Raw genomic sequence first — 15,714 nt, 5'->3', positions numbered from 1 at the left:
GGTGGCCGGATGACCGGTCTCCGCGGATTCCGTCAACGTCATCTCGGGGGAATCCCGCGGGAGGCAATCGCACACAGCGCATCCTCAAGCGGCAAAAAGTTGAAGACCCATAGCCTTCACTGAAGAAGACGCCCAGGGAGTCCAATTCCCTCATAACGACGCGGTCGTAGTTTCCTTGAACATAGCAAATTACGACGTCCGTCGCATTCTCGTCGACAACGGGAGTTCGGCCGACATCTTGTTCTACAACGCCTTTTCAAGAATGGCCACTCTTGGCGGTCATCTAAGGCCGATTTGCTCCCCCTTAATAGGGTTTACCGGTGACGCCGTTCCGACGGAAGGAATGATAGCTCTAACTGTGACCGCGGGTCAGCATCCAAAGCAGTCCAGAGCTCTGGTAAATTTTCTGGTGGTAAAGGCGCCATCTGCCTACAATGCAATTCTTGGCCGACCCGGCCTCAATGCCCTCAGAGCTGTTGTTTCAACCTACCATTTGAAATTGAAGTTCCCCACCGGCCAGGGGATCGGAGAAGTCCGGGGAGACCAAGCACTGGCCAGGCATTGCTACAACATTGCCTTGCAAAGAAGCGATCAAGCGGACCCCTGTCCGGTCGATGGATTGGATACCCGCGATGACCTCGCTGAAGAGAGGGGCGGTCCAATTGAAGACCTAATACCAATCCCTCTGAATGATGGGAACCGGAGCATGTGGTGTTAATTGGCTCCAACCTGGGGGAGGAGGTGCGGACGCATCTTGTGGATTTCCTCCGAAGAAATGCGGACGTTTTCGCATGGGTCCCGACGGATATGCCGGGGATCGACACAGAAGTCATGGAACATCATCTGGCGGTCGACCCTAAGCATCGACCGACGAAAGAAAAAATCCGGAGTCATGCCCCGGAGAGGCAGAAGGCAATAGCCGAGGAAGTGGATAAGCTTCTCAAGGCCGGATTTATCAAGGAAGTCAATTATCCTGAGTGGATCTCCAATGTTGTTTTGGTCAAGAAAGCAAACGGCAAGTGGAGGATGTGTATCGACTTCAAAAAGCTGAATAAGGCTTGCCCAAAAGACAGCTACCCCCTTCCCAGGATCGACCAACTGGTGGATGCTACCTCGGGCCATGAGCTCCTCACTTTTATGGACGCGTTCTCCGGCTATAACCAGATTAGAATGGCATCGGAAGATGAAGAAAAGACAGCTTTCATCACTAATCGCGGCCTTTACTGCTACAGGGTCATGCCGTTCGGCCTCAAGAATGCGGGCGCCACCTATCAACGACTGGTGAACAAAATCTTCAAAGAGCAGATCGGCCGAAACATGGAGGTTTACGTGGACGATATGCTTGTAAAAAGCAGATCTTCCGGAGATCATGTCGCCGACCTCGAGGAAACTTTTGGTGCTCTTCGAAATACAGAATGAAGCTGAACCCGACCAAATGCGCCTTTGGGGTAACCTCAGGAAAGTTCCTGGGCTTCATGGTATCGGGTGCGGGATTGAGGCCAATCCAGAGAAAATTCACGCCATCCAAGAGATGATCGCCCCAAGGTCGATCAAGGAGGTCCAGTGCCTCACGGGAAGGATTGCAGCTCTTAATCACTTTGTCGCGAGGTCGGTCCGAACGATGTTTGCCCTTCTTCCAAACCCTCAAGCAGCCGAAGAATTCTGTTGGACCCCTGAATGCCAACAGGCATTCGAAGAATTAAAAGGCTACCTTAGCTCACCTCCACTGCTGGCGAAGCCCGAACTGGGGAGAATTATTTTTGTACCTGGCAGTCTCTCCCACAGCCCTCGCAGCGGTCCTTGTCAAAGAAGAAATGAAAGCCAGCGGCCGGTCTACTACATTAGCCGTGCGCTGAGGGATGCCGAGACCAGGTATACTAAATTAGAAAAACTGACCTACGCCTTGTTGATTGCAGCTCGGAGACTCCGACCTTACTTTCAAGGGCACACGGTGACACTACTCACCGATCAACCGATCAAGGCGGTTTTGCACCGAGCTGATACCTCTGGAAGAATGGCAAAATGGGCAATCGAGCTTACAGAATTCGACATCAACTACAAACCTAGACCAGCAATAAAGGCTCAAATATTGGCAGATTTCATAGTAGAATGCACCATCCCCGAGGAGGCCGAACCTGAGCAAAGCAAAGTTGACGACCTGAAGGCTCGACCGAACTCCCCCAACGAAGAAGCCAGCCCCTCCGATTGCTTTTGGACCCTCCATGTGGACGGATCTTCCAACATGGCAGGTGCAGGTGCGGACTAATCTTGGTTAGTCCGGAGGGAGTCGTCGTGGAGTACGCCTGCGTTTCGAGTTCTCCGCAACAAACAATGGAGCGGAATATGAAGCTCTGATTGCAGGATTAAGGGTCGCCAAAGAGCTTGGAATAGGCCAACTCCTGGTGCACAGCGACTCCCAACTTGTGGTGGGGCAAGTCAGCGGAAGCTATGAAGCACGGGAGGACAGTATGGCCAAATATCTTGAGAAAGTGAAGGAGTTCACCCCCGCCTTTAGCAGTTTCGACATCAGGCAAATTCCAAGGTCGGAAAGTACCAGAGCCGATCTTCTCTCCAAACTGGCGACATCGGCTCCGGCCGAATTGCCCAAAGGTGTCCTCTTTGAAGTTTTAAAACATCCGAGTACGGAAGAACCGCGGCCCGTAATGGAGATCGACCACGAGCCCAGCTGGGTCGACCCACTGACAACCTATCTTAAAGATGGGATTCTCCCCCAGGATGCGAAAGAGGCCCGGAAGCTCCGAAATCAAGCCTCCCGGTACATCCTTTATGAGGGCAAATTGTACAAAAGATCATACTTCTTGCCCCTCTTAAGATGTCTCCGGCCCTCAGAAGCTGACTACGCTCTATGGGAAGTGCACGAGGGAGCTTGCGGAAACCATTTGGGTGCCAGATCTTTATCCCACAAGCTACTCCGCCAAGGATACTACTGGCCAACAATGCATCGTGATTCGATCGAATATGTCAAGAAATGTGATCGATGCCAGAGATACGCCAACGTCCAGAGACAACCCGCTACCGAGCTCACGCCCTTGAGTGCCCCATGGCCTTTTGCACAGTGGAGGATGGATATTCTTGGCCCCTTTCCCATGGCGTCCGGTCAAAGAAAGTTTTTCTTGTAGCGATCGACTACTTCACCAAATGGATCGAGGCCGAGCCACTAGCAAAAATCACAGAAGCGAAAGTGCAGGATTTCATCTGAAAATCAATCGTATGCAGGTTCGGTTTGCCTAGAACCCTAATCACTGATAATGGACGGCAATTCGCAGGAGCCAGATTCGCTGAATTCTGTGAAGATCTAAACATCTCCCACAACTTCACATCAGTGACCCACCCTCAGGCAAACGGCGAAGCTGAGGTAACTAACAGAACCCTTTTGTAGGGAATTAAGACAAGGCTTGAAAGAGCGAAAGGAACTTGGGCGGACGAGCTTTATCATGTGCTATGGGCGTACCGGACTACCCAGAGGCTGCCTACAGGGGAGACTCCCTTTGCTTTAGCCTTTGGTACGGAAGCCGTCATCCCGATCGAGCTTAAACTCCCGTCGGCACGAGTCGTGGCATTCGACGAACCCCAAAACGCACAAAGTCTCTGAGCCAACCTCGACCTGCTGGAAGAAAGGCGGGAGATTGCTCAGGTTCGAATGGCAGCCTACAGACAGAAAGTTGCCCGATATTACAACGCCCGGGTCAAGAACAAGGCATTTAAAGCAGGAGATCTAGTGCTCCGACGAGCTGCTGTCTCGCAACCACAGGGCCAGGGGAAACTTGCCCCAAACTGGGAGGGACCTTACGAGGTCAAAGAAATAGTCCGGCCTGAAACTTATTATCTTAAGGAGCTCGGAGGAGCCGACCTCCCACGATCATGGAACTCAAAAAACTTACGGATGTACTACCAGTAATTTCATCCTAATCAAGAAATGCGTGCCCATATGTCTTGGGACAATTCAAGCAAACTGTATCAAAAACAAGAGGGCAACCTCTTAAAGTCGAAGGCCCGGTTCTTTTAGACCGGATGGGGGGAGAGGCCTCGCAACGCCCATATGTGCTCCCACAGCCCTGTTAGGGACAGGAGGAGAACCTCGCCCTAACTTGAGCAAAGTCGAAGGCCCGGTTCTTTTAGACCGGATGGGGGGAGAGGCCTCGCAACGCCCATATGTGCCCCCACAGCCCTGTTAGGGACAGGAGGAGAACCTCGCCCTAACTTGAGCAAAATCGAAGGCCCGATTCTTTTAGACCGGATGAGGGGAGAGGCCTCGCAACTCCCATATGTGCCCCCACAGCCCTGTTAGGGATAGGAGGAGAACCTCGCCCTAACTTGAGCAAAGTCGAAGGCCCGGTTCTTTTAGACCGGATGGGGGGAGAGGCCTTACAACGCCCTAATGTGCCCCCGCAGCCCTGTTAGGGACAGGAGGAGAACCTCGTCCTAACTTGAGCAAACTCGGAGACCCGGTTCTTCTAGACCAAATGGGGGAAAGACCCCACAGTGCCCTAAAGCGCCCCCGCAAGCCAGGCTGATAACGCGAGGAGGACCTCACGCCGGCCCGAGCAAAACAAAAGGTCCGGACTCCTACAGGAGCCGGGTCCCAACGACAAAGAAGACTTCACCCGGACTCCTACGGGAGCCGGGTTTCGCTCTCAGTATCAGCCGCTGGTAAGCTCCGTCCGGACTCCTACGGGAGCCGGACTTCATCCTTAACTTTGATCGCAGAGGACCCCGCCCGGACTCCTATGGGAGCCGGGAAATGCCTCCAACATCAGCTGCAGAACAGCTCCGAGGGAAACGAAAGGCCCGGACTCCTACGGGAGCCGGGTCCCAACGACAAAGAAGGCTCCACCCGGACTCCCACGGGAGCCGGGTCCCAACGACAAAGAAGGCTCCACCCGGACTCCTACGAGAGCCGGGTTCCAGCGACAAAGAAAGCTCCACCCGGGCTCCTACGGGAGCCGGGTTCCAACGATAAAAAAGATTTCACCCAGACTCCTACAGGAGCCGGGCTCCTTCGCCGACATCAGCTACAGGACAACCCCGCCCGGACTTCTACGGAAGCCGGACTTTGCCTAGGACTTTGATTGCAGGAAAACGAAAGCTTCGCCCTGGCCCCTACGAGAACCAAGCTACTCCAACTTCAGGGGGACTTCTCCGCTCGGACTCCCAAGGGAGCTGGACTCAACTCCGACTTCAACAGAGAAAAAACCCAAGCAAAAAGGAAAGCAAATAGTACCCAAAGGCAACGGAAGCCTGGACCCCCAAATTCAAGCCCTGGGGGGGACTTCGGGCCCGAAGGGCCCCAAGCGAACCTGCAGCCGTCGACGGAATCACAATCGGGTATCTTCGAACGGCGTGAGAACCGAAAAAGTAGCTCGGCAAACGACAACCCCACATGAACTGAAGAGGTCGCCGACGACCTTGGGACGACGTTATACAGACGAAGAGAAGGAAAGGAAAATGAAGAAATTCGACAGACAACTATTTAATGCGAGATGCAGACGAGGTAACAAAATCTCTTTTTCATTTAACAAGAGTATACGTTACAAGACCCGGTGGGTCAAGAAAAAAAAAAAAAAGAAGAAGAAGATACACGTCATTACAAGTCTCGCAAGCATGGTTCGGGCAGGACGAACCGGAGGCCGCTCCGAGCTACGAACTCCTCTCTCCGTCTCTATCCTTCTCAATCGCATTCTCCAGTGCGTGTAACAGCTCTCGCCCCATCTCGCCTCATTCTATTTTCGAAGTCCCAACCCTAGCGGGAAAGGGGTGGGATAGATCTCCGGAGACGGTAAGGGCAACGGCGGCAGTAGCGAAGACCTATTTCAAGAAGAATCGGAGTCACCTCGGAAGCAGTAGCGACGCCAGAGATGCGCCTCATCTCCAAACGCCCCACAACAACCGCCACCCAAAATGCTCTGGCAAGATCGACATGCGCTACTTCCACCGTCCCCGCAATAAGTTCCACTGCCCCGCCGTCGACACCGACCGCCTCCGGTCTCTCGGCCCCGACGGCGTTAAGGATCCCGTCATGGCTTATGACGGCAGCTCTGCCCTCTTGATCGGTATCACCCCGCCTTGCTACTCCGAAATTCGCGGGCAGAATAACTTCACCGACAGCCCCCGTTACTAAACCCCTGTTGTTGAAGGAATTCTTCCCCAAGCCCCCTTTAAAACGATGAAGATTCCCACCAGTCACCATCCTCCTCCTTGCCTTCCTCCAAGCCCTAAAAATCCCCTCAAGAACCACCTCCAGAGTAGAGGACATGGTGTGGAAACCCTCAGAGAAGAATTGGGGAGCTGAAGGAGGCAAGGACTGGAGCGAGGGAAGCAAGGCTCTCAGACGAAAGAAAAGCGCCAGGATGAAGCCATGAAAGGACTGAGGGGTTTAAATAGCCGACGGATCCTAGTGCAGTTATGGCGGCGAGTATTCCTGGGCCTGCTGGTGTGTGCCACGTGTCGCGCTTATCCCCTTCATTGCTATCGAGGGTTGACCGCTCGCAAATTTCCATGGCACGACGCTTGGGATCGCGTTTCAACGGGGGTTCCGAAAAGACTCTTCAGGTCACCTTCACCGAAAAGTGGGCTCTGACGTACGCACATTAAATATCAAAATATCTGGAGGCGGCAGTGCGCAGGATTCGAAGGGACGGTTTCGGCTGTACCCATCTCTCTCTCTCTCTGTACTTCCTTCATTTGAAATTCAAACTCGAAAGTAGGGGGACTAGTGTTGGGTATAAAATACCCACAGCCGAAACCCCCAGCGGAATCAACAACGGAACAGAACAGCTCCGTCCGGGCTCCTACGGGAGCCGGGCTCCACCACCGACATCGACAATGGCACAGCTCCGCCCGGACTCCTACGGGAGCCGAGCTCCGCGGGCTCCGCCCGGACTCCTACGGGAGCCGAGCTCCGCGGGCTCCGCCTTCGATATCAACAGCAGTTCGGCTCCGCCCGGACTCCTACGGGAGTCGGGCTCTGCCTTCGACATCAACAGCAGCTCGGCTCCCCCCGGACTCCTACGGGAGCCGGACTCCGCCTTCGACATCAACAGCAGCTCGGCTCCGCCCGGACTCCTACGGGAGTCGGGCTCCGCCTTCGACATCAACAGCAGCTCGGCTCCGCCCGGACTCCTACGGGAGCCGGGCTCCGCCTTCGACATCAACAGCAGCTCGGCTCCGCCCGGACTCCTACGGGAGCCGGGCTCCGCCTTCGACATCAACAGCAGCTCGGCTCCGCCCGGACTCCTGCGGGAGTCGGACTCCGCCTTCGACATCAACAGCAGCTCGGCTCCGCTCGGACTCCTACAGGAGTCGGGCTCCGCCTTCGACATCAATAGCAGCTCGGCTCCGCCCGGACTCCTACGGGAGCCGGGCTCCGCCTTCAGTATTAGCTGCTGGTAAGCTCCGTCCGGACTCCTATGGGAGCCAGACTTCATCTTTAACTTTGATTGCAGAGTGCTCCACCCGGACTCCTACGGGAGCCGGGTTCCGCTTTCAGTATCCACTGCAGGTAAGCTCCGTCCGGACTCCTACGGGAGCCGGACTCCACCTACGACCCCAATCGAAAGGAGGACCCTTCTCGGACTTCTACAGAGACCGGACTCCGACCGCTGCCGAGCCTCGATCAACAGATCCGCGCCCCTTGGCCGATCACAATAACAACCATGATCCTGTTCCACTTCCTGTAGCGGATTCCGTGCGGCTCCATCACCCCCTGCGGCAGACCCATTACTCTCTGACAGGCTATGTCAACAGCCACGATTCTGCTCCGCTCTCTGCGGCAGGTGCTGCACGATCCCACTACTCGCTGACAACTAGCGGCAACGGACGCCGCTCCACTACTTGCAACAGGCCCTACGTGGCAGGCTATGACAATAGCCACGGGTCTACCCCACTACCTTTCGCAATAAATTCCCCTGACCATGGGCGGCCCACTACCAGACGGTTACAAATGTCGCCATCAATCCGTTGCCCCCTCCGCCTATAAAAGGGGGACTCAGATACATTATTCTCTAAGCTCATTTCTCCTCTCTTCTCTACTAAATTCTCCGTTCGAGCACTCCATTCTTGTTGAGGCAGAGAACTGACTTGAGCGTCGGAGGGTCTTGCCGGAGCAATCCCACCTCCGGTTTAGACTTCCCTTGCAGGTCCCGACGGCGACCGCGGCTTTCCCGACTCCAGCTTCTCCAGCGCGAGCAGATTTTTGCACCAACAAGCCTTATGAAATATTAAACACAAAACCCCAGCTATTGTCCAAGCTTCCCTTTCCGTCGCTCCAAGCCTTCCATCCAATTGAGACTTTTCAAGTATCTCAACACGTGGGATACTGAAAAATTACTCCGTAACCTGACATGTCAATATGAAATTTTATCTATAATATCAATTTATTGCTTTACTATTATTATATATAATAATATTTATATAATAAAAGATATCATAAAAAATATAGATAGATCTTAGTAATTTATCTAAAAAATTAGTAATGCAAAAGAATATGAATCATAGATTTTTGAGTTATTCTTTAATATATAAAAAAATTTAAATAAATTATTTTTTTATTTAAATATTTTTAAAAAATATTTATTTAGAAAAGTATAAATTTTTGGATAGATTTTGCTCCCAAAAGAACGGATCTAAAAGGATTTTTGTTCATCCATAGTTACCTCTGGCACTCATATTATTTAATACTAATTATTGCAATAGCAATTTTGTATGGATATGAAAAGTAATTATATTATATCATATATTGAGGTGCGGAAAACGCTAAACGGCACCGCTCCACTCTCCACTCATGGTATCCGACCAATCCCAGAGTGCCACTGGAGATGGGTGTTGTAAGGCAGAAGATGGGTAGCGCTCGAAAAGTAGCGCACTTTGAGGAGAGGGGGAGCAAACTGCGTATGGCATGGGATAGGTTTTGATATTCGTGCTAAAGCAATGCCAACGCGCAAGCTGCTTGACGCTGTAAGAAAAGTAATCCTATTTTTGACACCCGCAGCATAAATCAATTCGTACCAGATACTGAAGATAAATTAACGTCCTTTTAGGCATTCTCTTGTAGTATGTCAAGGCAACCTTCACCTCTCTCTCTCTCTTTTGTTGGATACTGTTACAAATAATCAAAGCATTCACGATGTGATGCACAGTAATGTAAAGAAAGAAAAATAGGAGTAGTGGTGCAAGTTGAAAACCATCACTAACTTCCTATCACCACTAACTCCTTAGCACTATATATATATATATATATATATATATATATATATATATATATATATATATATATGAAGAGAAAAAAACTGTCAAACATAAAATTTTTAAAACTTCTGCTTCTTTTTATTTGTGGGCATCGGTGAGAAAAGGAAAAAAACAAAACGGGAGAGAATTCTGGTGAAATTACAAGGTATTTGGGTTATGAAAATTATGTGCTTTTCTTTATAATTACGTATCCGGCCAACAATTAATTATGGTTCAAATCGTTTCAGTTCAAACAATTCTGTTGGAAATTTTAACTTTATTATTTCGAGATATTTCAATTAATCCCTTTCTATTTAGTTGACAATGGTATTAAAGCATGTATGATTCGGATCCTACTGAATTAGGATGGCTTAGGCCAATTTGAACAAAGTTGGAATGATGAATTTGTGATTATTTTGCAATTTCGGCCATGGAGTGTACATTTTTTGATTTTTATATATACTATATTTTGAGGTATGATTTTACTACACCGCATAGACATTGATGAGTATACATGATCTAAAAATTTTGATCTAAGTCGGATTTGAGAATGTTAAGTTATTGATGTTTGAATTTTTGAATAACATAATGATGTAGTATATTTTATATACTGATTTTTTTGAGTACAGTGAGTATTACTATCCAGTACTTACATATTTGAAAAATAGTCTTCTCGAGCTTTCAATCGGTATATTACATATTGGTTTCGGTGTTATATATTGAAATTTATAATCTATTAAAATTGAGAAAAGTATGTGTTGCATTTCTGTATTTTGATTCTCTTAAAATATTGTTCATACGTTGAGCTGGAGAAGAAAACTTGGAACAATCTACCGTGCCTTCGGGTTTTCGTACTGCTAGAAATTTTTTGATTGGTTCATTATTTGAAAATTCATAATAAATTGTGTATAACTTTAAAAGTTATGATTTTTTTAAATTTCATTCTATTGAAATAGAGTACCAGAATATATGTTTCAGAGCATATTGATTATTATATAATTTTATTTAAAAATAATATTTTTGAAGCATATGTGATGCATGTTGTATGCCATTATTGGATAATGTAGTACATATGTATTGTGTAATAGCATGTTATTTTATGAAATTAAATAATTTAAATTATTACATGTTATGACATATCGTGGAATTAGAAATATGTTCATAATCATCGCTACGAAAAGAAAATTGACATGTGACAGACTTCAACGTATATGTTCATAATCATCGCTACGAAAAGGAGATGAAGTCAATTTTTTGAATAATGCAGGACCATATCTTTTGGTTAGATACATTATTTCAGGATTTAGAGGATAAGTTTGCCATTCAGGATAGGGAGAGAGCCCAAGTCCTAAAGCATGCAATTCCCAAATATTAGGCTCGTATTTGGTATAATATATTTAGAAATAACACCTTGCAGATTGGCTACGAAATATTGCTAAGAAGGTTCAAATGTATGTACAATCATCATTATATGATGAGGCATATGAGAAAGACTCGCACTCAGGCTGCGAGCACTGATCTCAATGGCCTGGATGGTGTTACTCCCTTTGAGTTAGATGGCGCTCCAGAGTCATGGACTTTTCTATATTGAGTTGGCATCTTTGTTTAGTTGTGGATATGTTGAGGACATTAAATGTTGGGACCATGCATTATTTTTTGATTAGTTTATGCATTTAATGATCATGTGTAGTCTTTGATCACTTATATAAATATTTTATTTTTTTCAAGTACATGAACATATTAGACATGTGTGTTTTATGCTAACGGTATGTGTTATATTTTCTTTTATTATACTTGAATACGACATACCTATATGCTTTTATGAATATATGAAACATGCGTTGGGATGCTTGATTGAGTGAAAGTTCTAAAGTTGGTAGGAATCTTTGGATTACTCACTTAGAACTATAATCTGGCTCAATTGGGCTTTATTAATAATGATTGGATATTAGAAAATGGGAGCTGATTGGGAACATAGTGAGCTTTCGTTTCTATATCTAATGTTAGATTATTATTGATTTAGCTTGCAATCGACTGCTAGTTGGATGTGATGATAATGTATATCATGTTTAATAAATACGTGTATATGTTTTATATAATAGATATGATCATGGTCAATACTTCAAAAAATATTGTGGCTAAATTGAACAAGGGCAAAAAGCTGGACAATGAGATTATGACATATGGCATCGTAAGATCCAGTATGTCCTTGAATCAAAAGATGTAAAGAAAGTTACCTTCTATGTCATGAATGAGCACGAGAGGGGCCGCACAGCTCAGCACCAAAGGGATGGTGAGACGTATGATGTATGGAAAAAGAACAAGATTGCTCACATCAAGTTGCTGAGTAGCATGGAGAATGACATCATGTGCAAGTATGAGAAATATGAGACGGTCTTTGAAATGTGGAATGGTCTCAAAGAGATTTTTGGTGAGACTTTAGCTACCAAGCTGAGGAGGCTTACTATTAAGTTTGATATGTATAAGACACCTCCTAATGTGACAATGAAGTAGCATATGAGATATATGTTGAACATGATAAGAAAACTTAAGGCCACTGAAAATGACCTGACTAATGAGCAATAAGTGCAAGCTATGATTCATTCCTTACCCAAGAGTTAGGAGCATATGATCATTCAGATGACTGATGATAAGAATATTAAGACATTTGATGACATTAGGCATCACCTAAAGTTGGAAGAAGAGCGACCTGAGGCTATAAAATCTTCTGAGCAAACTCATATTGCTGAGGTTGGGCCTAGCAAAGCTCCTAAGAACAAGCGCATGGGATGACGCTACAAGAGATGGTGCTACAATAAGAATAAAAAAGGAACTAGTGGCAATGCAGCTATGAAAGCTAAGAACTATCGATGCAAGAGACGGAAAAGCGGCAAAAAGAAAGAAAAGGCCAAGTTGACATCCTTTGTTTGTCACAAATTAGATCATTTCACTTGTGAGTACAATGAGTGAAAGAATGTATCATTACACTCTACTAATTTTTGTTATGTTTCTAGCTGTTTTCTATCATCTGAAGCTCATCCTTTGTGGACTGTAGACTCAAGAGTCACCAATCATGTAGCTAGAGAACATAGTGAAGCGAAAATTTAGTGCAGGGGCAAAATGATAATTTTAAATTTTTTTCAAAATTATTATTTTACAGCGGAATTATTAATTAATCTCATTAATTAATACTAATTAACTCTACACTAGGATCTAAATATGATACAACAGCATGCATTTAAATTTGAAATTCAAATTTGAATCAGTAAACGTTTTACAGTACTGTGTTCAGAACACATCACCTTTTGCGGGTAGTCGATCACCGTAATCTGATCACCGTCGGGGGGCTCTGATCGTCATGTCGCAACTACATAAATATCTGGCCTCTGCGGATCGTCCACACGAAGCTCCCGTCTGATCAGCTCCTCACGAATGCTAGTTCGTGATTTCACCCTTTTGATGGCAGATGTTGATCGAACTCCTTCGATCGATGTGTGCCGACTTTTCGAACGCTTTGGATCATCTGCATAGTTGCTTGAGAGGCTGATGGATCTCTCTCTGAAATTTGGTGGATTCACGACACTCGTGGCACACCAATCTCACTTCCCGAACCCTAGGTAGAAACCCTAGGGTACACACCAAAAACCCTGCGCCCAATTTTCTCTCTTTTCTTTCTTTTTCTCTCGGAAGGTTTTGGACCTTCACCTTGCGCAGAAGCCTTCCTCACGCTCCAAATTTTCTCTCCTAAAATTTTTACGTACGTCCCACCTTTCTCCTCCTTTTAAAATAACATCGAACGTGTCTTATCCGTGTGAGAGGATAAAGACAAGAGGTTACACATTTGAATTCAAATCAAATTTGAATTCAAACGAAAACCAACTTATCCCTATCCTTTTGGGCGTGAGAAGAGAAGGGGCGTGGCTCTTTGTGCATGAAAAATGTTTCACGAGAAACCTTTTCTCGTATAAGTAATGTGACGCACAAAATGGATAAGGATGAAAGGGCTAGTGATAAGTTATCCATTCAAATTCAAACATGCTTTGAATTTGAATGGCTAACTAATTATTTTATCCATCCATATGGCGCACAAATGAGGGTGTGGGGAAGGGTTTTGCGTGAGAAAAATTTCACGAGAAGTTTCTTCTCGTGAATTCAAATGGGTGCAAGGAAGTTGGGTGTCGCAGAGAATTTAAAACAAGGTGGTTTGATTCAAATTGAGCCAACCTAGTTTAAAATAGGTTAAGCACAATTAGACCAGATTAAACCCAACATAATTAGGCTTAATTAGGCTCAATAAAATCTTAATCAAATCAGGAATTAACTAAACCTAACCCCTGATCAAATCAGGGACTAAACCACCTTAGCGATTAGGTCAACATTTAACCTAATCGGGTCAATCCAAACTGAATCCAATTCAATTTGGACTTGATCCAAAAATAATTACTCAATCAAATTGAGTTAATTAGTGATTAAATCACTAATTAAACCTCTCATAAATATTGAGTCCAAATTCGATGGGCAATCAGGCATCAAAGACCATCGATATGAAACCCTGATCAAAGAGTTCAAATTTCAAATTCAAAATTTGAAATTCAAAATTTTGACCCCGATACCCAAAATGTGTGGAACTCATGATTAGAGAATCTTAATTCTCAATCATAGAGTCCCAGATAGATAAGACTCATAATCAGCCATCAGATCAGAAAGGAACATCTAATGTGTGTGACCCCGCAGGTTCGAACCTAAATCGGTAGCACAGGAACCAATTTCTGTACTAATCGAAGTGACCATCTAGCAATGGTACCTGACGATCGGATAGGTCGAATAATCGCAATCGCAACATTCAGAACCTACGTAAATATGGTTACCATATAATTCATCCCTTTTGACCCCTGTGTTTAGGACGACTCAGGGTTAAACTGTCAACCCTGATGATATCATCCGAATCGTGCTCAACTCAATTAGTCCTGTGACTCCTCACTAGGACTACCCTGGTCAAAGTTTTGCTAAATTGAAACACGACTGTACATAGCTCCTAAACTGGAGTGGTCAATCCCATCTTGACACACGCACCGACAAGTCAAGTACTTGACTACACCCAGCAACCTTCCGTCACTGAATTAGAAATTTAGGTAGTCCAGTGCCTGAGTGCAGTGAGTTGCTTGCAAGTCACCGTGGCGGTCTCAGGTCGGAGGGACATTTATATCCATATCCCATCGGAGCAAATCTTGACAGCAGAAATAGCTCCGGAGTTGGTCACGTTCAGTGCAGATGTACCATTACATCTCACCTGTATGCCATACCAGTGTCTCCACACTCTTAGGTTATGAGGACAACCAACCCATATGGCACACAACGACCTATGCTCGATAAACGTTGTCGTCCTTGGTAACAACGTATCATTTGATCGCGAACATGTTTAAGGACTAAGCGACAAATCCTCCTTTGTCGAGTCTAAATAGTCCTAAGGACTTCACCACAACACAGGAGTTCATTAGAAGATGAAACATTTGTGATGAAAAAATATCAAAATAACTTTTATTTATTTATAATTCATGTACTAATACAAAAGGAGCACAACCGTCAACAGGCTGACGATTGGCTTTGGGACACTATTCCCAACACATAGAGCCTTCGTGGAGCATCGTCGAATATATAAGTCTTGGTACGAGATGGATCTATGTGGGAAACAACTCTCGTGTAGAGGTTAAGGGCATTGGTACTTGCAAATTGGTGATGTGAGGAGGATGCACGTTATTCCTGCATGATGTGCTTTATGACGGAACTTGGTCTCCATTGTTGCTCTCCTTAATTTAAGATTTAATCTTAGCTTTCATAGTAATGGGATAGACCTGTATTTAGGAAAGATTTGTTATGGTTATAATTATGTGTTAGATAACTTCTTCGTACTTGATGTGGATGATCATAGCTATGTTAATTATGTGAATCGTTATTTTTTTTTTTATTCATCAGTTTTTAATGTTAATGATGATGTGATTGTAAATGTATGACATGCTAGAATGGGTCACATTGGGCATGATAGAATGAATAAACTAGTCAAAAAAAGATTTTTTAGAATCTTTGAGTAAAATTAAATTGTCTGTGAGCATTGTCTTAAAGAAAAAATAACTAGAAAGTCTTTTGGCAAAGGAACCAGAGCCGAGAATCTATTGAAACTCATCCATTCTGACATCTGTGGTCTAATGAATATAAGAGTAAGATATGGAGTTATCTATTTTATAACTTTCATAGATGATTATACGCATTACGGTCCTGTCTTTCTGATGTCACATAAATCTGAGGCATTGGATTGCTTTATATGATACGTGAATTTAGTAGAAAATTAGTTATACAAAATAATTATAGTCTTGAGAATAGATTGAGGATGCGAATACCTTTCAGAACAATTCAAATTATTTTGTGAAAAGAAAGGTATTATAAGACAGCTGATAATTCCAATAACTCTGCAAC

This window comes from Elaeis guineensis, chromosome 13 (genome assembly GCF_000442705.2).
Source record: "Elaeis guineensis isolate ETL-2024a chromosome 13, EG11, whole genome shotgun sequence".
Lineage (NCBI taxonomy): Eukaryota > Viridiplantae > Streptophyta > Magnoliopsida > Arecales > Arecaceae > Elaeis > Elaeis guineensis.
This window is presented reverse-complemented; position numbering follows the sequence as displayed.